The sequence below is a fragment of the Theropithecus gelada genome, chromosome 3, assembly GCF_003255815.1.
Source record: "Theropithecus gelada isolate Dixy chromosome 3, Tgel_1.0, whole genome shotgun sequence".
Taxonomy (NCBI): Eukaryota; Metazoa; Chordata; class Mammalia; order Primates; family Cercopithecidae; genus Theropithecus; species Theropithecus gelada.
Window position 1 is genome coordinate 113,310,808 of NC_037670.1, and position 27,248 is coordinate 113,338,055.

Sequence of the window (27,248 nt, forward strand, 5' to 3'; positions counted from 1 at the left end):
GGCCAAGGCAGGCAGATCACTTGAGGCCAGGAGTTTGAGATCAGCCTGGCCAACATGGTGAAACCCTGTCTCTATAAAAAATCAATAAACAAAAATTTAATTTAAAAAAAACAGCAATCTATTCATTTTTTCTGGGTGTCAGTCAGAATTTTATCCAAAGCAGCAAAAGAAGAAAATTAGCAGGTATAGAAATTTGTATTTAAAACATCACAATCTGAGAAAGTATTTATATAGGAGGAAAATGAGCAAAGTATCCCACATCAACTTACTGAAATACTATGCAACCATTAAAACTGGTAATTTAAGACTGCATTTTTTAAAATGTTTAAGGTGATATGTGCAACAGTTCATCACACATGTATTTGAGAATGCAAAGTATGTCATTTCTGGCATATTGTAAACACAGACTTTTAAAAATGAAACTATTACATTATTTCTTTAAACAGCTTGAGGTATAATTTACATACTATACAATTCACTCATTTAAAGTGTACAATTCAATGGTAATATGGTTTGGCTCTGTGTCTCCACTCAAATCTTATCTTGTAGCTCCCATAATTCCCATGTGTTGTGGGAGGGAGTCAGTAGGACATGACTGAATCAGGGAGGCAAGTCTTTCCCTTGCTGTTCTTGTGATAGTGAGTCTCACGAGATCTGATGGTTTTAAAAATGGGAGTTTTCCTGCACAAGCTCTCTCTCTTGTCTGCCACCATGTGAGATGTGCCTTTCACCTTCTACCATGATTGTGAGGCCCCCCCAGCCATGTGGAACTGTAAGTCCATTAAACCTTTTTCTTTTGTAAATTGCCCAGTCTAGGGTATATCTTCATCAGCAGTGTGAAAATGAACTAATACAAATGGTTTTCAGTATATTTACAGAGATGTACCAAGCATCAACAAAATCCATTTTGGAATACTTTAATGATCTCAAAGAGAGCCATAGCTGTCAATCCCCCACCCTGTCCCATTATCTACTCCCCACCACCACTTCCACCTCGGCCCTAAGCAGCCATTAATCTACTTTCTGTCTCTATAGATTTACCTATTTTGGACATTTCATATAAACTGAATCATACAATATGTGCTCCTTTGTGACTAGCTTCTTTCATTTAGCACAATGTTATCAAAGTTCACTCACGTTGCAGCATCTATCAGTACTTCATTTCTTTTTATTAATGAATAACATTTCATTGTACAGATATGCTGCACTTTATCCATTCATCAGATGATAGACACTGGGATTGTTCCCACATTTTGGCTATTATGAACAATGCTGCTCTGTCCTTTCGTGCAAAAGTTTCTGCATTGACACACATTTTCATTTCTCTCTGGTATATACCTAGGAGTGGAATTACTGGATCATGTCATAATTCTATGTTTAACTACTTGAGGAACTACAGACTGTTTTCCAAAGCAGGTGAATCATTTTGCAGTCCCAGGGTATGAGAGTTCCAATTATTCACATCCTCACCAACATTTGCAATTACCTGTTATTATTGTTGTTGTTGTTGTTGTTGTTGTTGTTTTATTCAGGCCATCCTAGGTAGCTCACCATGGTTTTGATTTTAATTTCCCTGTGAAGTGGTAGCTCATCATGGTTTTGATTTGAATTTCCCTGATGGCTAATAAAGTTCAGCACCTTTTCATATGTTTATTGGCCATTTGTATATCCTCTTTGAAGAAACATCTGTTCAGATCCTTTGCCAAGAATTTTAATTGGGTTGTCTTTTATTATTGAGTTGTAAGAGTTCTTTATATATTCTGGATACTAGTCCCTTATCAGGTATGTGATTTGTAAAATTTTTATTTCTCTGGATACATTTAAAAGAATAATCTTAAGAAAGTGAAAAGACAAGTCACAGAGGCTTTCAACGGTTTTTAGTATTTTTAGAGTTGTGCCAAACATCCACAAAATCAATTTTAGAACACTCTGATGATCTCAAAGAGATCAAACCACAGAGGCTTGTCTTTTCACTTTCTTAATATTATTCTTTTAAATGTATCCAGAGAAACCTAAAGATCATATTTTATTCCCACCATAATCCATATAAAACATACATTAACAAGACTTTAAAAATTTACATTGTGTGCTTTCCTCCTTGAAATCATATTTCATTCCTCCTCTCCATCCGAATTTCAACCTAATGAAATAAATACATTAATGCTTAAAGTCTTTTACTGACTTACAAATACTCTATCATACTTCTCTGCAACATAAAATTTCATACATACTTTAAAATTTTTAAATGGCTTTGATTTCCTGTGACCACAAAACTCTGGGCTTTAATATTTTTCTTCTAGATTAATTATAATTATTAATATTAAACAAAAAGCATGTTTATTGTGATAGTTATTAAATACAAGGAAAAAATCTCATTGGTAATGAATTGCTTAACAGGGTGAGAGATAGTTAAGAGTCTGAAGATTTGCCTGACATCAAAACTATAAACTAGTCCTTTGATGATCAGGACTTTGAAAACCTTGCTTGGGTCAATATACCGTGGTAAGATTACAGATGGAGGAGAGTGTTTTTTTTCTAAAACAGAAAAGGATATGGCAGGCTGGTCTGAGTGCAGTGGTGTTTACAACTAATTGATTACAACCAATTACAGATTTCTTTGTTCCTTCTCCACTCCCACTGCTTTTGACTGTCATAAATAAATAAATAAATAAATAAATAAATAAATAAATAATAAAAGTAAAGGATATGGCAGAAGAAAAGGTAGGAGATACCCAAACCATGGGTGTGTTTTCAAGGGATACCAATTTTCAGAAAGAATACATCACAAGGTAAGGATCTGGATATCAACTCTCTTCTAACTTTTGAGGTGTACATACCTCTTGGAAAGTTTCCTTAAGTGTACAGGTTCCCCAAGCGGAAGACAGTTGCTGTGAAGCAGCAGTCCCCAACCTTTTTGACACCAAGGAGCAGTTTCATGGAAGACAGTTTTTCCACAAACGGGGGGCTGGAAGGGCGGAATTGGTTTTGGGATGATTCAACTGCAATACATTTATTGTGTACTTTTTTTCTATTATTATTACATCGTAATATGTAATAAAATAATTATACAACTCACCGTAATGTAGAATCAGTGGGAGCCCTGAGCTTGTTTCCTGCAACTAGACAGTCCCATCTGGGGATGTGTGACAGTGACAGATCACCATGCATTAGATTCTCATAAATGGCATGTAACCCAGATCCCCTGTGTGCTCAGTTCACAGTAGTATTTGTGATCCTATGAAAATCTAATGCCCCCACTGGTCTGACAGGAGGTGGACCTCAGGCAGTAATGCTTGTTCGCCCACTGCTCACCTTCGGCTGTGCGGCCCAGTTTCTAACAGGCCATGGTACCAGTCGGTGGCCCAGGGGTTGGGACTCCTGCTATAGAGGATCTTGGAGATGGTTGTGCTCCTTTCATTATGCATAATTCTTGTTATATTACAGAACGTCTCATTTGCTAACACTTCTTTCTATACAGGATAGAAGTGGTACCCTATGTAAAGAAAGGAGTTTACATTCTCTAATAAATATAATGAAACAGGGTGGGTCAAAGCAGTCAAGGCAAACTCAAATAACCAAGTAGGGCTGTATTAAGCACTTGATAAAAATACACCCAAATGCTGATTAATTTTATGTTCTTTCTACTTTTTACCCTAAAAGTTTGACGGCTTCCAATCACTTGCTACACTAGACAGTGATATATAAATAAGCCTAAAATAGTTACTTTTAAAATCAGACTTAAGCTTGACAAGAGCTCATGACTGGATTAATACTGCTTACAGTCATCTAAATGTCACTTGACAAACTAAATGTTTGTCTTGATGACATCTTCCCCTAGGCATATGGCACTTCCATTAACTCCAGTGTTATCTTTGTTAGAAGCAGAAGAAGATGCTTCATTGTTTTCAGAATATTCATAATTTACAAGGCCTCTCTTAGGTCTTGATTTATAATTGCTCATAACATTAAAGGGAAAGATCTCTGCACAGATGCTAGCCAGTGTGTTTTTTTTTTAATTAGTATCGATTTCAAAGAACAAAGTGTTCTCTTTGGAACAAATAATTAACGACAATGATCTAAATTTTAGATTAAAATGTTACCTTATAAAGTATAACATTAAAAAATGATGTTACACTAAATTTTACAATAGCAATCTTGAGCGACTCTGAGAAACTTTGCAAATATGAAATCATGGAAGAATATAAATTCATAATAGTCATCAATTCCATCCAACAAGCATTTAATAAAAACTGATCTTGAATAAGACCCTGTGATAGAAACTGTGGAGAATAAACACAATTTAGCCCTTGAAAAGATTCTGATTGCCAACCTGGCACCAACAAATACACAAAGAATTTATAAGGGGACTCATTATTTAAATATTTATCTCCAAACTTAGTTGTCATAATTCAAAAATACTCTCTAGGAAACCAATCACTTATAAAATCAGCTTAGCACTTAAACAGTCCTCCCTGCCTGCCCAGTCCTCCCTGCCTGCCCTTACCACCAATGGCATTAAAATGCAAACAAATCAACTACAAATCTTGCAAAATAGACAGTATTCCATGAGACTGATGAAAGTAATTCTGGAAACCTGCTTAAATAACAAGACCACAAAAAATGAGGCTTTCAGGATCCTCTTCATAATTAATAACCAAAGAAGAAGAAAACTACAATTTTATAGATGCTTTAAAAGAGAATAAAATGTGTATCAAATGTAAAAAAAATTGGAAAAATTAAAATGGACCCTCTTTATGATTATGCTTATGCAAAGGATAGTGTGTTGTTTTACCATATAAACTGTCAGAAAACTTATTCCCCAAAAAAACTTACTAAATTCATTTGTTTTTTCCTAATAATTAGCACATACTTGCAAATAAACACTGGGACAAACTTTCTTTTGATGATTATCCATTTGTTTTCTAAAAGACTCAATCCTAATCAAACTTTCTATGCATATTAACCATAAATTTTTGACCTTTGCTTTCTTTTGCTCTATAAACAGCAGTTTTATACAAATACAAAGTTTTATACCTTCATAGCTACTAGTCCAAAAAAGATACTTATTCAATTAAACATCTTTTAAAATATTTTAACAAAGTACAAATATATTCACAATATAATCTGCTGACTAAAGTCTCCAACAAAGTTTACAGTACCTACAACAGAATCTACGGATGCCTACAATAGTTTGTAGATTGCTTTAGTTTACAGTTACATCTACTGCTTTAAGAAATACCATTAATACAAATGCATGATTTACAATATACCCGTTATAGCAAGAAAAAAAGAGATTTATAAAATAAAATGTCTTTTACGCATTCATTATGCCAAGTATTTAAATGATTACTGTCATTATGACATAAGAATAATGCTCTTTTAGTGATAACAGATAGATTTTGTTAGCTCAAGGACCACTGAACAGCCTGTAGGAAGTTCCAAAGTAAAATTTGCCTATCCTTTATGTAAAATAAATGAAACAGTAGCAATCTCTGTGTATTCCTTAAACATAAACTATGCTGATTCCATTTGTATTAATTGGGCCTTAAGTAAATAAATTGTTACAAATAAAATTAAACAAAATTTTGGAAACTAGTAAACACCACTGACCCAAATTTGGTTTTAATTGTTTGCATATATCTAAGAAATTTTATCGTGAGGTACATATTAAAAATTAACAATTATTTCTAACTTATGCATAAGCCAAAATGTTCACTTTTACCATGGAAGCAAAATTTACTTCTGAAAATAGTCTACATAAATAATATATAAACATATAGAGTTTTGATACAGACTTACATCTTCTTATGTTCTATGAATCCAAATGCAAAAGTCTCCATACTTACGTAAATGAACACATTTTCATTAATTTGGAACATATTGATATTATATGACTATGTGCATACCTATGTACACTGTAAAACAATTTTTTTTTTTTTTTTTTTTTTTTTTTTTTTTTTTGAGACAGAGTCTTGCTTTGTAGCCCAGGCTGGAGTACAACAGCACAATCTCAGCTCAATACAACCTCCGCCTCCCAGATTCAAGCAATTCTCCTGACTCAGTCTCCCGGGTAGCTAAGACTACACAGGCATGCGCCACCACACCCAGCTAATTTTTGTATTTTTAGTAGAGATGGGGTTTTGTCATGTTGGCCAGGCTGGTCTCGAACTCCTGACCTCAGGTGATCTGCCGACCTCGGCTTCCCAAAGTGCTGGGATTACAGGTGTGAGTCACGGTGCCCAGCCTGTAAGATAAATTTTCACAACGTTTCTAGTGACAACATACTTTCTAGCCCCAACTGCTGGAAAGAAAATAAAAAATATAAAAACTAACTTTCCTTTTTTAAAACAAGTAAAGCTTTTAAGTGGAAAAATAGAGCCAATACTCCTCATTACAACATGCACTGGGCACTAAAAGGTTCAGAGTCAAAAATGTCTTCATTCCCCAATATAATAAAAGATATAAGAGCATTCTCTCTAGTCTGGAAGTCAGATTATCTTTACTGTTTTGTCTTAAAAACTGCTTTCCAGGGTACAAGATAGCCATGCTAGTTAAATTCCTTCTACTGCCCACTTTACACCTGATGTAACCATATAGGTTGGCATCTTGCAGTACCACACCCATGATAACCACTGCCAATCACTTTACTCCAAACAAGAAGAGGGCACTAAAGGCAATTACCACCCACAGCACTGAACAGGCAATAAATACCAAAAGATTCTTGATTCAGCCTCTGAGACAGTTTTGTTATCTTGAGGGGATGCCTTCCTGGACTCCCAATGGCTCTTCCTGGACACTCAGTGGTTCTTTTCATCTTCATCAGTATGATTCCACCAATGCAGGCCCACCATTAGCCTACCTGTGACAGTCTTCACTCCCCCAAATCACATGGCAACAAGAGAACTGTCACCATCTAGGCAGTAAAACTGCTGCTGAGCAATTCACAGAGAAGATGGATTATAACTGCATGGACTCAAAAGAGCAAACAGAAAAATTACGCTATTGGGTGTCTGATTTTTTTTTTTTTTTTTTGGTCTATTGTTTTTAATCCCCTATTCTGAGAAGCATTTTTGGTCTATTCAGTTGTCTTCTCTTCCGCATTGAAGGGTGAAACATCTTCCGTGTCATCATTACTGTCCTGTTGCAATATGGCAGCCATGCACTAGCCCCTTGATCTTTATCTTAAATGGATTCACCTTCAGTGACCTTTTTCCAGTGCCATTTACCCTTGAGTTTCCTGTATCTTTCTAGTTACAATTAATGAGCAACATTCTAGCCAGATCTAGGCAGACTAAAATCATGTGCTTGAAGGGACTTTCTGCTGTGAAACCTGGTAACCCAGTCCCTGAGAGCCCTTCTTAGCACCAACTGTGTACACTGTGCACTACTCTTTTGCCTTTGAGCTTTGTGGTCCACTCCAAGCCAATTGCTGAACAAGACACAAAAGTGTCCCCAGTCTATAAGTCTTCATGGGTTTGATTGTTAATCACTCAGAAACAGATAAACATGGAACTGTTAAAAAAAATCCTTACAAGACTGGCCCCTAGTCTAAGGATCTTAACTGTTTCCCAGAAAGGTAAAACATACTCTGCTTTTATTCACTTATTAATACTACCCTCCACTACCACAATTCCCCACTCTACTTCATACCTTATCATTAGCCAAATCCCTTCCTCCAAGGTGGTCTGCTCTCCCTAAATGAAAATGCAAGTGAAGCAGAACAGTGGGTGTCAGGTGGACAGCTTGCCTTTCTGAGGAGCCACGGGTAAGAGTCACCATGTAAGCAAGGCATTTGCCACATGTCCAGTCATTCATGAAACATCTGCTGTGACTTATCACATCATGACTTACCTTATCAGTGATAATGCAGATCAACCAACAAATTCAGAAAAGTTATTTGAGCAGTTTAGAGAAATAAACCAAGACCAGAAGGCAGAAATCCTTGATTCCATGCTGTTTCCATGAGAAAGGGGTGTTCTTAATCCTATCAGAGTAGCACCACCTTTTGATAGCAAATGTTTGTAATCTACAGGGATAGTATGTACACAGAGAAAGAAAAACAATATAAAGTCCAAAATGTAATATAAAAAGAAAATAAAAGAGATTAACTTTTATTGTCTTTCATATGTGTGATTTAGATACACAGACACACACACCCCAAGATGTAAATACTCAGAGATAACACCACCAAATGATTTAATGATGTAGTAAGATGCTTGCAACCACTTTTAATGGGTAAATTTGGATTTTAAAAAAGAAACGTTCACCTGAATATTCTCAACAATTTTTATTGTATAAATTAGCATAAGGGCTAAATTTGTATGCACACACACACACATATATATACATAACCATCATATTTCCTATAAACGTGTATTAGTGCGGGTGTATATATAATAATTCAAATACCACAAACATCACTGCTACTACGGATGGGATTTCACAGAATGGCAGACGTTACTTTGTAATGTTGCTAATAAGTCAAAGTACAACTTTTGAAGTACTCAGCAGCTGCATTTCTGAAAATTTCAGAATACAGTCATGCGTTGCATAACGACATTTCAGGCAACAAAAACTTCATGTATAATTCTGGTCCCATAAGAGTATAGAATCATATTTTTACTGTACCTTTCGTATGTTTAGATACACAAGTATTTACCATTGTGTTACAACTACCTACAGTAACATACTATACAGGCAGCCCTGGAACAATTGGCTATACCATATAGCTTAGGTGTGCAACAGGCTATACCATCGAGGTGTGTATAAATATACTCTATGACGTCTGTACAACAACAAAGCTGCCTCATGACACATTTCTCAGAATGTGCCCCCATGACTAGTGATGTATGACTGTATGTATATTAAAACTGGACATACATACATATAATTGTCTTTAAATGTTAAATGGAGTGGGATTTTGTTTTGTTTTTTCTGTTTCTGTGTGTGGTTTTTTGTTTTTGTTTTTTGGGGGGTTTTTTTGAGACAGTCTCATTCTGTTGCCCAGGCTGGAGTGCAATAGCGCTATCTTGGCTCACTGCAATCTCTGCCTCCCAGGCTTAAGTGATTCCCATGCCTCATCCTCCCAAGTAGATGTGATTACAGGCGCACGCCACCACGCCAGGCTAATTTTTGTATTTTTAATAGAAATGGGGTTTCACCATGTTAGCCAAGCAGGTCTCCAACTCCTGGCCTCAAGTGATCCACCCACCTTGGCCTCCCAAAGTCCTGAGATTACTGGTGTGAGTCACTGCACCCAGCTGAGTTAGGTTTTTGGTTCAGGTAATTACAAACAGGTTTTTCATTAACTGAATCTCCAACAGGGACATTCAAAGATTTTGCAAAATGCATCAAATAAGCATTCACTTAGTTAGCTGTTGTGTACACTACAGAATGTCTAGCACCCTTTAACCCCTGCCCACCAAACACCAGTAGCACACTTCATTCTTTGGGACAACCAGTTAGTTCCCATCAATTTCCAAAACACTCCATTGGGGGCAGTACCACTCCTACTGAGACCCACTGAATAAAGCCATCCTAAAAGTATTGAATAGGGACGGACAGACACCAGACCCAGTGCTATTGAGACACGAGCGACAAAGTGATTAAAAATACAGAGCGAGAGCTTAGAGCACAGTGGGGAAAGTGACATTAAACAACTGTCCATGTAATTATATCAATACAAAATACTATAAATGTCATGAAGGAAAGCTATAAACTGCTGATTTAGATGGTGGGGTGGCATCAGACTTGAGGAGTTTGTGAACTACTAAAATTCTTTTATTAACTTGGAGACGTAAGTAGGGTTAGCGCTGTATAATTCTGTCATGAAAGGTCATTTAAAAATATTAATAATAACTAGCATTTGTAATCACCGCAGTAGCAAGAAGGCAGTAATGAAATCATCTCTGAATTTTAAAAAATATATAAAACAAAAAAGTACTTTTAGCTTGGTGGAAAACCTCACTACATTTTTTTAAACGTCTTTGCTGCACGCTGGGATAAGACAGCAGCATTTTGCTATCATATACTAGATCTATATGTGATCTCTGGACCAGAGGCATCAACATGACCTGAGAGTCTGTGAAAAATGCAAACTTTCAGGCCTCATCTCAGACCTACTGCATCAAATCAATCTCTCTCTCCCTCCCTCTCTCTCTCTCTTTCTTCTTAAGAGTCAGGGTCTCACTGTCAGCAAGGCTGGAGTGCAGTGGTGGTGTTCATAACTCACTGCAGCCTGAAACATCTGGACTCAAATGATTCTCCCGTCTTGAGTCTCCTGAGTAATTGGGACTACAGGCATGCAATCCCATGCCTGTCTAAGTTGTTTTTTGTAATACATATTTTTTTAGAGACAGGGTATCTCACTACGTTGCCTAGGCTGGTCTCAAACTCCTGGCCTCTACTGATCCTCCTACTTCAACCTCCCCAGTCACTGGAATTACAGGCACGAGCCACCATGCCTGGCCCAGGTGATTCACATCCACATTAAAGTCTGAGAAGGACTGTGGCAGAATAGATCATATGAACCCTCAATGGCTAAAATTCAGTCATAGCCATATACATTTAAGAATCAGTAATGGCCTTTAACACTTGAAAGTGATTGAGGACTCCTGGAAAAATCAGGGGCAAAAAATGAGACAGAAAGCAGACAAGCTGCTATAACAAAAGTATCTTCAGGTGGGAAGGAAAGCAAACAAGCTAGAATCCTAAAAAGTCATCTTTCTGACCAGGCACGGTGGCTTACACTTGTAATCCCAACACTTTGGGAGGATAAGGCAGGTAGATCACTTGAGTCCAGGAGTTCAAGACCAACCTGGGCAACACAGCAGAACCCCATGTCTACAAAAATATTAAAAATTGCCAGGCATAGTGGCACACACCTGTGGTCCCAACTACTCAGGAGGCCAAGGTGGGAGGATCACTTGAGTCTGGGAGTCAAGGCTGTAGTGAGCCATGATTGCACCACTGTACTCTGGACTAGTAGAGCAAGACCCTGTCTCAAAAAATAATAATAATTGAGAAGAAAAAAAAAAAAAGAAGTGCTAATCACAAACAAAAAGCATTGACAGCTTTGCAGTAGATTTTAGGAGCATACAACTGAGTTGCACGGCTCCTATGTGGGAGAATGCCTCCATGGATTTTGCTAAATGTTGAGTCTTGTCCTGACTGCTACTCCTGCCATAAGACAAAGCAATTTTTATCAGTATTGGTCAATAATTCGGCCTGCTATTTAGGTGCTACAGTTGAATTCACGTTTTGAGATCATTAATCCCACAATTTGTTCTTCTAACAAAGGAAATCTCTCTAGAAATGTGTTAATTATGAGCAAAGACATGAGGCCAGATTCATGTCTCTTTTCTAGGCCACTTTGATGGGAAAATAATTGCCAGTACAACACAATGCCTTTTATAGTAAGAAGAAAAGTTACAGTAAAGATCTGTGCTAGCCAGGCACAGTGGCTCATACCTGTAATCCCAGCACTTTGGGAGGCCAAAACAGGAGGATTGCTTGAGCCCAGGAGTTTGAGTCCAGCCTGGGAGACACAGTGAGACCTCTGCCTCTACAAAAAATGTTTAAAACTTAGCCAGGTGTGGTGGCATGCACCTGTAATCACAGCTACTTGGGAGGCTGAGGTGGGAAAATCACTTGAGCTTGGGAGGGTGAGGCTACAGTGAGCCGTGATTGTACCACTGCACACCAACCTGGGCAAAAAAGGAAACCCTGTCAAAAAAAAAAAATCTGTGCTGACCAATAAAGTAGCCACTAGCCACATGTGGCTAATGAGCCCCTGAAATGTGGCTAGTCTAAACTGAGATATATAATAAAGTACACAAGCAGATTTTTAAAGCAATACAAAAAGAGTAAAATATCTCAATAATAATTTTTATGTCCAAATTATATTTTTTATAAAAGTAAAGTATATTTTTGATAAATTTATTTTTAATAAAAGTAAAGTCATCTGGTTCTTTTACTTTTTTTTTTTTTTTTTGTAGAGATGAGGTCTCACTATATTGCCCAGGCTGGTCTCCAACTCCTGGCCTCAAGCCATCCTCCCACCTTAGCCTCTGAAAGACCTAGGATTACAGGGCTGAGCCACAACACCCAGCTTCTTTAACTTTTTTAACGTAACTACAAGAAAAATTTTAATGACATGAAGTTTGCATTATGTATCTACTGAACAGTGCTGGTCAAGAAGCTCATTAGAATTATACATGCAGCAATCTTCAGTTTAGATTACAATCTATAAATTATAGAAATTACAGATAATCTACAGATAATCTACAGATAATCCTAGAGAGTAACTGCAGAAAACATGAATTTTGGAGGTAGCCAAACAAAAAGAGGTGCTTGGCAGTATTGATCTTTTCATTTTAACAGCAGCTGAGTAAGAGAGCCCTTTCAGAAATGTCTGCCTAAGGGTCTCTAAATTTATACCCAAAGAAGAGAGAAACATCAAGTATTTAATAAAAATAGCACTGGGGGAGGAACTGATAAAAACTGAAGAGCAATCACAGTGATGACCAGTTCTCTCACAGCCTAGGAATGTAGGGGTGGAAAAGATAAACAAATTCCACTGACAAAAGCCAATAATTTCCTGGTCTAAGGCATTTAAACAACTAAACCTTCCCGCCTCTAAGTAAATGGGAAAGTAAAACCACAATCCCAATAGTAAAGTTGCCTCAGATCAAGAACGGCGCTACCAGTGGAAGTCACAGAAAGACTGTATTGGTTTGCAGAGGTGTAACTACAAATTAAAATTAACTCATAGTTCTTCCATAGTACAAAGAAAAAAACAGAAAAGCTCCCATGGGATTAAAAAGTGGATTCAGAAATCATTGTTTAAATAGCAAGACCTCCACACACAGTGTTAAAACATCTCCAATAACGGAAAATGGTGCTGGGTCAGATTTAGTTTGGGAATAAGACTATGAGTATGAAGCAAAGCAAAGTAGCTAAAGCCATCTCCAATCTAGGCAGATTCCTCTCATTCCTGGCCCCGGGAACAATCCCATCACTTAGGAAATCTGGACCTCTGCCAGCCTGCTGCTTCTGTAGCCTGCTGGGGGATGGGTGAGGAGGGTGGAAATGTCTAGGCAGCTGGCTTTTATCACAAAGCCTTCTCTCTTAGAAAGGCCTATAATGAATTTCCTAGACATGATATAACGCAATATTTTAAGTGATTAATAGTGCAAAAATATTACATTTTAAAATACTACATTTAAAAAATGAATGTCCAAGGTGTAAGAGATCAATAGTTACATGAATTAAATGTGATGCAAATATTAAAATAATTGTATTTTAGTGGTTTTTGAATTGCTTTCATTAGGCTTAACCTCAAAACATCTAAATAGGGGAGGAAGAAACTAGTCTACTGAAAGCTTAATGTATGTGGCAAGTACCACCCTAACTTATTCCACTTAAAAATAACTTCTTTTAGAGACAGAGTCTCCCTATGTTGCCCCGGCTGGAGGGCAGTGAAGCCAGTGCACCTCACTTTAGCCTTGCACTCAAACCATCCTCCTGCCTCAGCCTCCTGAGGAGCTAGGACAACAGGCGTGTGTCACCACACCTGGCCAGGTTTTTTTTATTTTTTAGAACTGGGGTCTTGTTGTATTGCCCAGGCTTGTCTCAAGCAATCCTCCTTCCTCGATCTCCCAAAGCACTGAGATTATGAGCCACTGTGCCCAGACACAATTAACTTTTAGTAGAGAATTTACTATGAGCCATTCACTGTTTTAAATGTTTTACATGTTTGGAAACTGTGGTGATCCTATCAATCCTATGAGCTAAGTATTATTAGAATCCTCCTGTTTGAGATGAGGAAGCTGAGGCATGGAGATGTTAAGTATCACACAGCCAAGGCGTGCTGGAGCCTGGCTATGACTGACTACAGGTTTATGACACCGGGCAGCTCGTTCCAGCATCCTGACTTATCGCCTTATAATATATGAGACTGCCTCACAGCCTTCACTCACAGATGAGGACGCTGAAGCTCAGGGAGATTAAGCAACTGTCTGTTCATGGTAACAAAGCTACTAAGTGGTGGGGCAGAGTTTCAAATCCATATCTAATGCTAAATCCTTCTCATAAGCAGCTTCCTGTTATCACCAAACCTCTGCTCCAGTTTGTAATGCTGTCAGAAATATCTCATTTTCTCCTATTCTCAGGTGGATGGTTGCTAGCCACTTCTCTCTTTCCTCTTAGCCAAACTGCCAATACTGCCTCCACAGTTTGAGCTGTTGGCTCTTGAGGCACCTAAAGAATACAAAATAGGATTTATGTTTTTCACTGCTATGTAAAATTAAGCATTCGGGTCCATAAATCTAGAACACAGAAAGAACACAGAGAACAAAATGCGTTTGTCTGAATAGATAAATTATAAAGTGACTCATTATTTGTCATTAATCTTATGAAGTAGAATAAATAACTACCTTTTTGAAATCCGTATCACTAGTGTTTCTAGGTCACATACCTCCCCTAATCTGATGCTGAATGCAATGTCCTTAAATCCTGACCTTTTCAGGAGAAGCAGAATAAGGGGAGGGTGAGAGGGCATGAAACCTGAGTCCCAGACAAAGCTCCACTGTGAGAACAGAAGACTGTGGCCTGGGGAACAGCACTTACCTTCCCTGAGTACAATTTCCACCTCTACAAAACAGATGAAACTATATGTCCACTCCTTCACAGGGCTGTTTTGTTGCAAAAATTCACTGAAATACCATATGAAACTGTTTTGTAAACTATGAAGCCCTATAAAATATGTTATAAATATGCAGTGACACTCCTGCCTAATCTTAGCAAGCATGAGAAGGGGTTTCAGGGCTTCTGATGATGACAAAGAGGAAGACAGCAGTCTGTGCCTCTAAACCCACACACCCAGTAACCCAACCTTCCAGATGAAATCTTCACTGGACTTTCAGGTTCAGGAGCTGTGTCTTAAAACAACAGTGAGGGATAATAAGCACTGATTTAAATAAAAGGCTTGAAAACTCCAGGAAGGCATTATCACCACTGTAACTGCCATCCTAATCAAATCTCTGAGGGATGGCTCAGGATGCTCAAGGGGAAAGTTAATTGCTAGACTTTCTGATCAAGTGTGAGATGGTGAAAATTTTACCTTAAAATCACTGAAAAATAAACTGATATTCACAATACTTACATATTCTACTTTTTAATAAATTGAAAAAGAAAACTTAAAAAAAAAACCTAATACCTTAAAATCTAATATTCAGAACACTTTAGGTTTTCCTTTTCAGTTGTGCTTTTTTTCCCTTCCGTCTTTCCCACTATTGCCATGCCAGTCTCCCAGTCTTCCATCAACCTTGCCAAAGAGATGCATATATACAGAGAAAAGCCCTTTAAAGAAAGCAAAATAACTAAAGATCTCCAAATTCAACTAAGGAAACAGCTGCCCATCTCTTAAAATAAAAGATGTCTAATTATTGGTATTCATGTGGTCAGCCTACACCCTCAGAAGGGCACAGATCCACTCTTTCAGTCACAGCAGAAATCCTTTTAAGCCATTTGACATCCTGCACTGTGCAGTTTTAGACCTACACATATGTCTGGGTTAGAAGAAAAACACATGATCACAAACTCTAGAAAGAAAAAAGATTACGGAAGACAAAGACAACAAAAATTTTAAAATAAATAAAAATAATTTTTAAAATATATATATATATTAAAAAAAAATACGAGAAAGCCAGAGAGCTGACAAATGGCATGCTATTACATTAATAATGGAAACTATGAATATTCATTACACAATTGCCATAAATAGAAGGAAGGAAAACCAGAGAGTGCAGATGGAGCAAAATCTCAGAGTGCTAAAAAAAAGAAAGAAAACACATGCAGTCTCAGACAATACTTTTTAAGTAGGGTCCCTGGGTAGAAACTTTGATCTAAGATAAGATGGGACAGTAAAGAAGGAATTTCCTTACACAAAGTAAATAAAGAGCATAAACTACCCAGAATGACAGGAAGAGCTCTCAGTAAAAACACAGTCAGGGCAGTCTTTACTTAGGATGTTTGGAAAAAGGATAATCAAGCTCCCAAATCACGAGTAAGGTTAGTAGGTATTGCTTCACCTTCCCACACTCCCACTACCCACTTAGAGAAGGGACCACCCCAGATAAAAATCCAATGCACTAATGTGCAATCTCAAATGTTCGTCATTTTTATATATCTTGGGAATGAAAAAGAAAACCAAAAATATGAATAGGATTAACCTCAAAACATGTGCTCTGGTATCACAACTTTTATACCCAATTGAATGCTGAGGACTTCAGGGAAAGATCACTGCACTAGATTGACAGTTTTTCTATTAACAAAGGTTTCAAGAAAAGTACAGAAAACTCCTAAGCTCAAAATGATAATGCATACATTTACTAAGCAAAAATATTACCACACAGTCATTTATTTTTTAAAATGTGCACAGAAGATTCCAAATTGTAGTTTCCAAACAAACAACAGGGACAAAAAGATGCAGGCGCTAAATTATTGACAACACTCAACATCTGACCTGTACTTTTTAATTAGATAAGAAAGACTCCAACTCCTTAAAGCAAATGCTGCAGGATTAATAGTAAGTACCTACTCTAAGCAGGAAAACCCATTTGCTTGCAGCACTTCCATTGTACTTCATTTCTCAATTAGTCCCACAGCCTAGGGCTACCCTAATACACTTTTAGCATTAATTTGCAACTTAAAAGTTATACAATTCTAGTAAATGTAACCCAATCATCACCAAATGCAAGAAACTTTCAATGTTCCCTTTGAAAGGCCAACAATCCAGCAGGTCTCTCCAGCTGCTACTTAAGCTGGTATGAGGGCCCTGTCTGGGTCATCACCACTTCTGGAGTTTCACTAGCCCTGTGACCCTGTGCTAGTTGCTTAACTTCTCTAAACTTCCGTTTCCCCATCTGTAAAAACAGAAATAATAGTGCCAACATTACCGGGAAAATTAAATAAGGTCCCTCCAGGAAAAAACATTTAAGATAAATCCCATCCCCATGAATAAACAGTTGGTGAATTCCTATGGCGAAGGGAAGGGGAGGGGAGGGGAGGGGAGGGAGGAAAGGAAGGGGAGGGGAATGGGAAAGGGAAGGGGAGGGGAAAGGGAAAGGGAGGGGAAGGGGAAGGGGAAGGGAGGACTGAATTATGACAACAAATTCACCTAAAAGACTCCAAAAGTATTATCTGTTTATTCTCTCAAGCAACTTTTATTCAGCATCTACTAGGTGCAAAGGACTGTTCTGAATGAATGAGATTTAGAGAGAGGTAGAAATGCTGTTTCTGCCCTCAGGAACCTTACACCGTCTTGTAGGGGGAATAGAGTATTTTAAGGATGTGAACATCTGCTCAGACAACAGGTCCCAAGACTTTGATAAGTGTCTACAATGGAGAAAATGTACCAGTTATTCAACACATGAACACACGACACATGGAGTAGAGACAAAGGGGCTTCCCCTGCCAGACAATAAACACGTGCCATTACAAAAGCAGGCAAACAAGAAAGGGAACCAAGTAGAATCAGGAGAACCTCTGGGGAGGCACCAACCCAAAAATGAGGAGGTACAGGAAAATTCTCCCTCCCTCCATATCTGGGGTAATCATCATAGACCTTCTGGAAATCCTGTGACCAGATGCACACTGTAGATGTGACATATGTGAACACTGTTTCATTCTAAAACATGAGTTAGTAGTGCTCACATATGCAGAGCCCCTGACTGTCTTGTGGGATGCAAAATCCCATCCAACAAAAACCACCTGGCATACAAACCCCACCAGTGGGCATTCCCTTCTGCCAGATCCACTAACATGTGGTCATGGCAAGGCCACTGTGATGGGCAGAAGTGGGGCAACAACAGGAGGAAGCCTAAATTTGGACTTTACAGACTCAGTTTCCCCCTCTTTAAAATGTGGAGGTTCCTAAAATTAGATTGCTGGTGTTCCCATCATAAAGCCAGGAGGCTTCATGTGCCCCACAGCTTGTGCCCACAGATGTGAGGACTTGTGTGGAGGATGGCCCAAATGTCACATGCGGTACCACGCTGCATGTGCCGATGCTTTGCGGGGCACAGCCCAGCTCTATGAAACAGTGGTGCCTGCTCTGTGCCAAGACCCTTTACAGGAATTACAAGCATTATCTTATTAGTTTTTATGATTTTGCCAGGCGGAGATGGTTACCTCTGTTGTACAGATAAGGAAAAGGAGACTACTAGGCGGCCTCACACAGATTATTAATGTGGACATGGTGACAAGCTGGAAGATGGGTGGAGGAGATTCCAGTGCTCTTGCACTTTCCACCCACACCCAGATTCTGAGGTTGTTCAGGCGGAGAAGCGTCACTCACTGCAGTCTGGAGAGCACAGAGTTTCAGCTAGAAACAGCATTGTCACTGCCCCTGACATGCCAGTGCCAATCAATCGATCCACCAAAAAGAAAAGAAAACTCAAAGAAAAATACCCAGCCCAGTCAACGGAGTAAATTAGATAATTAATTTGATAAGCTAATAATTTGTTGAGTTAATAATTCCTGTGGCTTGTCTGTGCCTTGCTGATCCTTGAAGTGGCAGATGTCCCACTCAAAGTTCACAGATATTTCTCAGGCTGCCAACTAGACAAAAATACTACACACTGATACATCATCCTGTAGGATATACATTACAGAAACATTTAATATACATACTTATAACAGCAAGGGGATGTCAACTAGATCATGAATAGTCATACTCCTCTCTGTTTTTGTTGTTGTTGTTTCAAAAGTCTTGCTCTGTCACCCAGGCTGGAGTGCAGTGTCACAATCTCTGCTCACTGCAACCTCTGTCTCCCGGGTTCAAGCAATTCTCCTGCTTCAGCCTCCCAAGTAGCTGGGGCTACGGGCTTGGGCCCCCACACTGGCTAATTTTTGTATTTTTAGTAGAGACAGGGTTCCACCATGTTGGCCAGGCTGATCTCAAACTCCCGGCCTCAAGCAATGCACCCACCTCGTCCTTCCAAAATGCTGGGATTACAGGTGTGAGCCACCGCACCCAGTTCTTTTTTTCCTTCAGTATCAATTTTTACATTCCCCAAAACAGCCTTCAAATAACTAAACATAATGGTCAAATCTCTCACATGGCAAGCTTTAAAAAACTAACAGAAATTACTATACAATGTACCTGAAGACCGTGGTTATTAAATATTTAGAGAAGTTAAAGTAATCAGTATTTTATGTTCATTAAAATTTTTAATAGTGAAGAAATACTCATCTGAGGCCTAAAGAAAAATAACAGCTTTCATCTAGAAAGTTACAGGTATCAAGAGACAAAAAAGACTGTTAAAATCATTTTATGGAATACTGGAAAGAGATTTTCAAATGTAATCTTTGAGTTTTCAGGCTGCATCTTTTATTTAAATGTCCAGTTTCCTGAAACCCCTGCATATGTGTCAACTGTGTTATTTGAAATGGGTTTAAAAGCACTAGAGATGTTAAATATCATTCAATCAACGTTGTGCAGTAGACACAGAAAAACAGGGAAAAATTGCCTTAGCTTTATTTCTTTCCCTTCCTTTACTCTCAACATAAATGTAATATTGAAGTGACAGAAATAGATGTTCCAACTGGGATCCACACGTCACACTCACTACCACCAGTCTGAGAGGTGAAATACCCAATGGAGGTAGAAACTAGTTAGAGGCTCTCAAATGTATGTTAAACGCTTCCCAAACAAACAGTGGGAAGGGCTGGCAAATACATTCATTTAAAAAGTAAATATTAACTTAATGAGCTTGGTGACCGGAAAACTGATTCTGCTCTCTTGAGATTTTTACTTCCCTGCTCCTTCTCATCAAAAAGCAAAAGAAAAAGACACAATAAGACACAAATTCTCCTACTTCTGAGTCCAAATGGGATCAGAAAGGATCTTAAATCACTCTTTCTGTATGTGTCCTCAAATCTCTCCAACTCAACTGATGGTAAAAAGGGAAGATAAAGTAAATCAAACAATGTAAATACTGGCAGAACTAGTCCATTAAATGTAGTGGGGAGCATCAGAAAGGCCAAGTCTTTTTTTAGGAGCCATAATTCTGTGCTCTAATAGCAGAACACGGCCAATCATTATAAAACATCTCTTAACTCCTGCCTGAGACTTCCCCATTCTTCTTCCCTTGCCTGCACCAGTCGCGCATCAGAAAAGTATTATGTCTGGCACAAAGATGGCAAAGGCAACCAAAAGGTCATTCACTGGACCCAGAGCCTGGGTCATGAGAGGGTTCAGGGCAAGGTGGAGCCCAGTGGCTGGCAACTAAACCACCAAAAGCAAGGTATTTTCAGAAAGAACAAAGAAAAGGGAAAGAAGAAAATGCAATGATACTGGAAGCACAGAAGAAAATCCAGTGAATTGGAAGCATTTTATGTTTATGTAAAGGAAAAGGAGAGAAAGAAAGAAAAAATTGGTCTATCCCTTTTCTTAGCACTCACTCTACCAATTAAAACGAATCCAAAGTATTGAGTGTTTCTCCCTATACCCACCTAAAGTCTTCATCTTTCTAAGATGTAAATATTAAAAACCTGTTTCCTCTATACTTTTAATCTTCACAAAGATTTTAGCTGTCATAATATGAATTAAAAATGAAGCTAGAATGGCTTCACATGTACAAGCTAATAATCCAAGTGTATATATTCAGGACTCGAAGAAAATGAATGAATTTATTATCTGACATTTTCTGTTCGATATTAACCATTTGCCTCATTCAATGAAGGCAATTTACACCCATTGAAAGATGTTCTGACACTTTTTTTGGAACATGCTAGTAAAAACACAGCAGTTTTCTCATCATGCCTTCCAGCTCAAACCAGTCTGCCTATCACAAGGTGGTCCATGGTACCTCAACCAACAGTTAACCTTCCATAATCTTCATGGACTACAGAGCCCTCACGTTTAGCAGGAAATTTTTACTAAACAAATTACTACCAGAAGGATCAAGTTTACATCTCACCAAACAATCCACCACCCACTCCCCACGTAAATCCAGATAAAAATGGCAATACAAGCTTAGTTTTAATGTAACCTTGAAACTGAAATCTAAAACGTAAAGAGTAATTCAGCAGAGAAACCCCCTTGATTTCACAACAACAAATCAACCATGCGACATTATTTAGTAACAATGATTTAATCTCCCCGGGTCTCAGTTTCCTCTCTGTAAAATGCGTGTAACTCGGTTCAAAAATGGCATAGATCTACAGCAGGAATCTTTAAGGTTCACTTACTCTTAGGCCTTTTTTAGGAAAAACCATTCATCTGCTAGAATTACTACCAAAATCAGTTGTTTCTTTGTGAGAACTTTGTTTTCCCAACCATAAGCTGCGCCTGTAGTAGTAGCGCCTAGATGTTATTTCGCCCTTTTCTCCCTTCTCCTGGGAGGCAGCCCAGTTACACACATACACTTTGGATGCAGAGAGACTACGTTAGAATACTAGATTAAACCACCTTCTAGCTGAGGGACTCTGAGCAAGTCACAATTTCAATAAACCCCAATTTCCCCATTATCCATTTGTTGCATTTCCTTTTTTTCAAATGTTTTCCCCACGCAGAGGGGATACTTACAATCTTACAAAACTGAGAGCATACACTACATACAATGGCTGTTTCACTGTAAAATAGCAATTTTTATTTTATACATGTTCTGCCATGAACATAATTACTTTTCTTAATAGCAAATATTAAACTTACTCAATGAAACACATAATTGTGATAAGAGGTAAGGTTTTGAAGCTGAAAAAAGTCCACCGTTGAGTTTAATATGCCTAACCATCTTGCCTGAAAAAAAATAATCAAAACGGAGGAAAATGTGTGTATAGATATACATGCACACACACACACACGTATATATATATATCATCATCATACATATATATATGTATGATGATGATATAAGGGAACTAAAGGGAATGCTGAAGATCATCAAAGTGAGTCATCCAAAACTGTGGTCATCCAATTAATGTGACTTTTACGGGTTTTTAATCTTTTTTATCTTCTAATAACTACATAGAAATTAGTGCAATGCACACTGTACAATTTGCATTGTATCTTGCAAGTACACATTTTTTTTTCCTTTCATGACTAAAACACCTTTTGTGTTGCACATGTAACACATCATTTAGATAAAGTAATGCAAACCTCTTGGGGAAAGTTTTGAACTCAATTAGGGCATCTGGGGACAAGCCATATGTTACCAAGCCTTTTCCACACCTGAACCCCAATATGTAATGACCCAAGGATGCTCATTTGTAAGATTAAATAGTCTGCCTTTTAAGAGAAGAGAATCAAGCACTGCAGGACATTCTCCATCCTATTCACTTGAAGACAATACAAAGAGAGCTATATAGCTGAAGATTTAAAATAAACGAACACCTATGACACAAAAGAATTTGTAATTCATGTCCTGAAAAACTGTAACTAACATATCTCTTCTTTACCTGTATGTTTTAATAAAAAATGTTTTCATTCAAATCAAAAGTAACCATAAGTTATTCTCACTCATTTTTCTCTGTTGTAGAATAATGCTTACTTACCGGTTTCTTTGTTAGATATTTCTGTATCACTGCTTTAGTTTTTCTTTTGGCTAAAATTTCTGGATTATGAATTTGATATTAATAAATACACAATTATAGGACTAAGATGACTGTATTTTCTGAATCAAAAATCAGAAAGCATTATCTAAAACCAAGAGCTGTTCCAAAAAAATAAGATTGCATATTATTGTAGCAATATCCATCTTCAACTCCTAATAATTCAGCAACAGGTATTTTAAAAGAAAGGCTCTCAAACTCTGAACTCATTTGAGGGATATGACACACCCCCAAGAATAACCCTTGCTAACTACAGCAGCAAAATTTTCAAGGTGTGTGAATATTTTGATAGGGGAAGTGAAGAGGCCTGCACCAAAATCTTTAAGGAGCACTTAGAAAACTCTCACCCTCCACCTCTACCACAGCCCATCACTGCTTTACAGAATGGGTGCAATCTCCTTTTTTGAAAAACCATTAAAATAGAAAAACTAATAATCCAAGACAACTAAGTTATCCAAGAGATATGCCATAGGTTATAATTTCATATTTGGCACATTCCCATGGGCAAATCTGAAATAAGTCAAATTCCTAACTGCAACACAGTCCCCTTCCTTCCCACTCAAAAAAAATACATCAAAACATAATTGAAAGACTGACTTCAACATACTCATTTTTTAAAGAAAAGTATTTACATACTTCAATATTTCAGCTGATCAGAACACAGAATTATAACATGTTCAAGATCTGCTAGACTAGAATAATTCCCAAACTCTGAAAAACATCATAGTTTTATTCTAAATACCACACTTCATTATAGACATCTTACATGAGGGTAGCCAGAGACTGAGAAAACACAAAAGAGCACACAGAATTGTAGAATCCAGGACTCCCTGGGTTCTCTATGCAATTCCAAATGTCTTTCAAAGTATAACTTGCAAGACTGGAGAAAGGTATTTTTAATCAGTGAAAGTTCAAATAAGTACTTGCCTGATGCATTTTCATCTAGGTATAAAAGCACAGATTGAAAACTTTTTTTCTACTGTATTATGACTATATGGGTCATAAAAACCTTAAATTATTTTTTCAACACATTCCTTATACACATAAGATTCATCAGTATCACAGAATTTAGAGTAGCTATTGAAAAGCAAGAAAACCATTAATTTCTGTATTAAAAAATTAATCATATAATGTTGCACTATAAGACATGCCATATTTGCAGATGATTTCAGAATCTTATAATATTTTGCTAATACCTGGCTTTTTCCTAAAACCACTGTAAAATAATTTTCCATGTCCCCAGCCTAAGTTTAGGATGCTCATGCAACACTCAGGTCACAATAAAGTTACCAAGGCAAAATTAATTAATTAATTAATTTTAAGAAAATTCCCAGGCTCATATGCCCAAAACAAAGAACAGTTCGTATCAAAAGAGTTAATAAAGTAAAACTAAAAGACAGCCAGGTAGGGTGGCTCATGTTTGTAATTCTAGCATTTTGAGAGGCTGAAACTGGTGGCCTGCTTGAGCCCAGGAGCTCAAGACCAGCCTGGGCAATATAACGAGATGCCATCTCTTTTATTATTTTTTAAAAAATTGATTTTAAAAAGAAATTTAAGAAAACTAAAAGTTACTAAGAAAGAAGGAAAACTTAAAAAATAAATAGTAAATTGGAAAAATAACCAGAACTTTACACACTGAAAATACAATAGATTCAAAAGGGAAAAGTAAATATTACTTCAATCATTCCCTTAAAATGATGAAAGAGCTCCTTTAAGACACTGATGAGTCCTGAAGAAATTGAGCTTGCAAAACTGAAAGCAAACTGCTGGTTCCAATATCTTGTAATTATGCCTTTTATAAATTTCATGACAGCAAGAATAATAAGAGTTAAGAGTGTTTGGAACTAGGCTGGGGACGGTGGCTTATGCCTGTAATTCCAGCACTTTGGGAAGCCAAGGCGGGTGGATCACTTGAGGTCAGGAGTTTGAGATCAGCCTGACCAACATGGTGAAACACTGTCTCTACGAAAAATACAAAATTAGCAAGGCGGGTGGCGCATGCCTGCAATCCCAGCTACTTGGGAGGCTGAGGCAGGAGAATCACTTGAACCCAGGAAGCAGAGGTTGCAGTGACCCAAGATCACACCACTGCACTCCAGCTTGGGCAACAAGAGCGAAACTCCACCTCAAAAAAAAAAAAAAAAAAAAAAAAGAGTGTTTGGGACTATAAAAAATTTGTCTCAAACACTCAGCACTGGAATCTATGGTCCAATCCTGAGAAAACTCTGACCCACCTTGGCCTCACTGATTTCAATGATTGCTATGGTTCTGAATAGGAGAAGCCATCTCAATCACAACCCAGTAATATAAAGATTTCTAAATTAATGGCTCAAATTCCAGTCAGAAGGAAAATAGGCATAGTATACTGCAGCTGAGCCCATTTTGCATTTGTTGAAGAAAATAGAGTAGTTAGGCTGTACAGAAAGACTTTCTACATCAAAGGTCAGGGTCATCGTCATCTTTTTTTTTTTTTTTTTTTTGAGACAGAGTCCTGCTCTGTCACCCAGGCTGGTGTCCAGTGGCACGATCTCAGCTCACTGCAACCTCTGCCTCCCAGGTTCAAGCAATTCTCCTGCCTCAGCCTCCCAAGCAGCTGGGACTACGGGCACCCGCCACCACGCCCAGCTAATTTTTGTATTTTTAGTAGACACAGGGTTCACTATGTTGACCAGGCTGGTCTCAAACTCCTGACCTCAAGTGATCTCTCCCAAGGTGCTGGGATTGCCACCAGGCCTGGCCCAAAGGTCAGCTTTCAACAAATGAATTCAAACATGCAAATCAGAGCACTGCCCAAGAGGGAACACTAACCACTCTTACAGCAGAGACTTCCTACAGGCTATACAGCCTGCCACCAGGATGCAGGGTGCTCACGATGGAAAGAGGACACTACTCATGTTTTCCATTTCTGTAACATTCTGCCTTTTGAGAATTACAAATTGAATGTGACTAATTCTCCCAAATGTCATACATCTTACACTTTGTGACAGACATGTACTTCCTCTCTGAATCTTTACAGTACTAACCAGACATTTGAGCCACTGTCTGGGACTAGACCTAATTACGATAATTATGTCTACCATCATTAGGGAGATGGTAAATATGATCAAACACTTATAAAAAGGAAAAAACTGAAGCACAGAAAGTTTTAAGCATCAGAAAATTAAAACTAAATTTCCAATGAGAGAATTAAGGAGGTAGTGATGGTCTTTTTCAGCTATCTAAAATGTTGAATTTGAAATATAATGACTTCCTGGATTACTGGCATAATTAAAGAACAGTCTAACTTTTAGACCTCTTGCATAGAATAGTTTCATAGCATCTAGGACTGGCAGACATGACCATAGTGAAAATAAAACAGGACAGAAAGTAATATAAAATCTTTTCTTTCTTTTTCTTTTTTTTGAGATGGAGTCTCACTCTATCCCCCAGACTGGACTGCAGTGGTACAATCTCAGCTCACTGCAACTTCCGCCTCCAGGGTTCAGGCGATTCTCCTGCCTCAGCCTCCTGAGTAGCTGGGATTACAGGTGCCCACCACCACACCTGGCTAATTTTTATATTTTTGGTAGAGACAGGGTTTCAGCGTGTTGGCCAGGCTGGTCTCAAACTCCTGACCTCAAATGATCCACCTGTCTCAGCCTCCCATAGTGCTGGGATTACAGGCATGAGCCACCGCACCTGGTCTATAAAATCTTACGATAAGAGAGAGTGAGATTGAATCTCTACCCAGGCCCAGCCCTGTAAGATGCTGAGAGACGGTCAACCCATAAATGCCTGTGAGGCTGAACTAGATCAAGAGTCAGGCTGAGACCACATCCAGCATGACATAAAATAAACATCACTTGATATATGAATCTTTGAATAGGTGAGTACTATGACAAGAAAGATATTTCGGGAAGGCTGAGTGGAGGAATAAGATGGAGCAGTGATACCAATGAAGAGTTTATTGAACTAAAGTAGGTAAAAGTGAAAAGGTTCTGAGCTGAGATGCCAGCAGCTGCAATGATAATAAAGTCACAAAAATAAAAGATAACTGTTTGAAGCTGGGTGCGGTGGCTCATGTCTGTAATTCCAGCACTTTGGGAGGCCGAGATGGGTGGATCATCTGAGGTCTGGAGTTCGGAACCAACCTGGCCAACCTGGTGAAACCCCATCTCTACTAAAAATACAAAAGTTAGCTGGGCATTGTGGCGGGCGTCTGTAATCCCAGCCACTTGGGAGGCTGAGGCAAGAGAATCACTTGAACCCTGGAGGTGGAGGTTGCAGTGAGCCAAGGTCGCGCCATTGCACTCCAGCCTGGGCGACAGAGTGAGACTCCATCTCAATAAATAAATAAATAAATAAATAAATAAATAAATAAATAAAGATAACTGTTTGATAAGAGTCAAAAGGTAGGAAAGAGATAGATCGTGAAAGGCCTTGAAAGATAAGCCAGGAGTTCGGAGTTAAACCTGCACCTTTTAAAGTAGTAAGCAGGGGAACAGCAAATTTGTATTTCAGACCTATCATTCTGTTGGAGTGGGAGGCAAGTCGTAGGCAGGGAAGTCAGTTATACAACTACTCCCTGTCCAGGAACAGATGACGAGGCTGAAAGTGCACATCAGCAGTGGGAATGGATATGACAGCAAGGA

General features: G+C 38.2%; 1 protein-coding gene and 1 pseudogene across 1 annotated transcript in view; both read right to left on the reverse strand.

Moving 5' to 3' along the window:
* The window catches only part of CDK14 (cyclin dependent kinase 14), a 591,864-nt gene that overhangs the window by 549,553 nt on the left and 15,063 nt on the right, over positions 1-27,248 (reverse strand). The gene's annotated exons all lie outside the window — the stretch shown is intronic.
* On the reverse strand, positions 6,640-7,159 carry LOC112620550 (annotated as a pseudogene).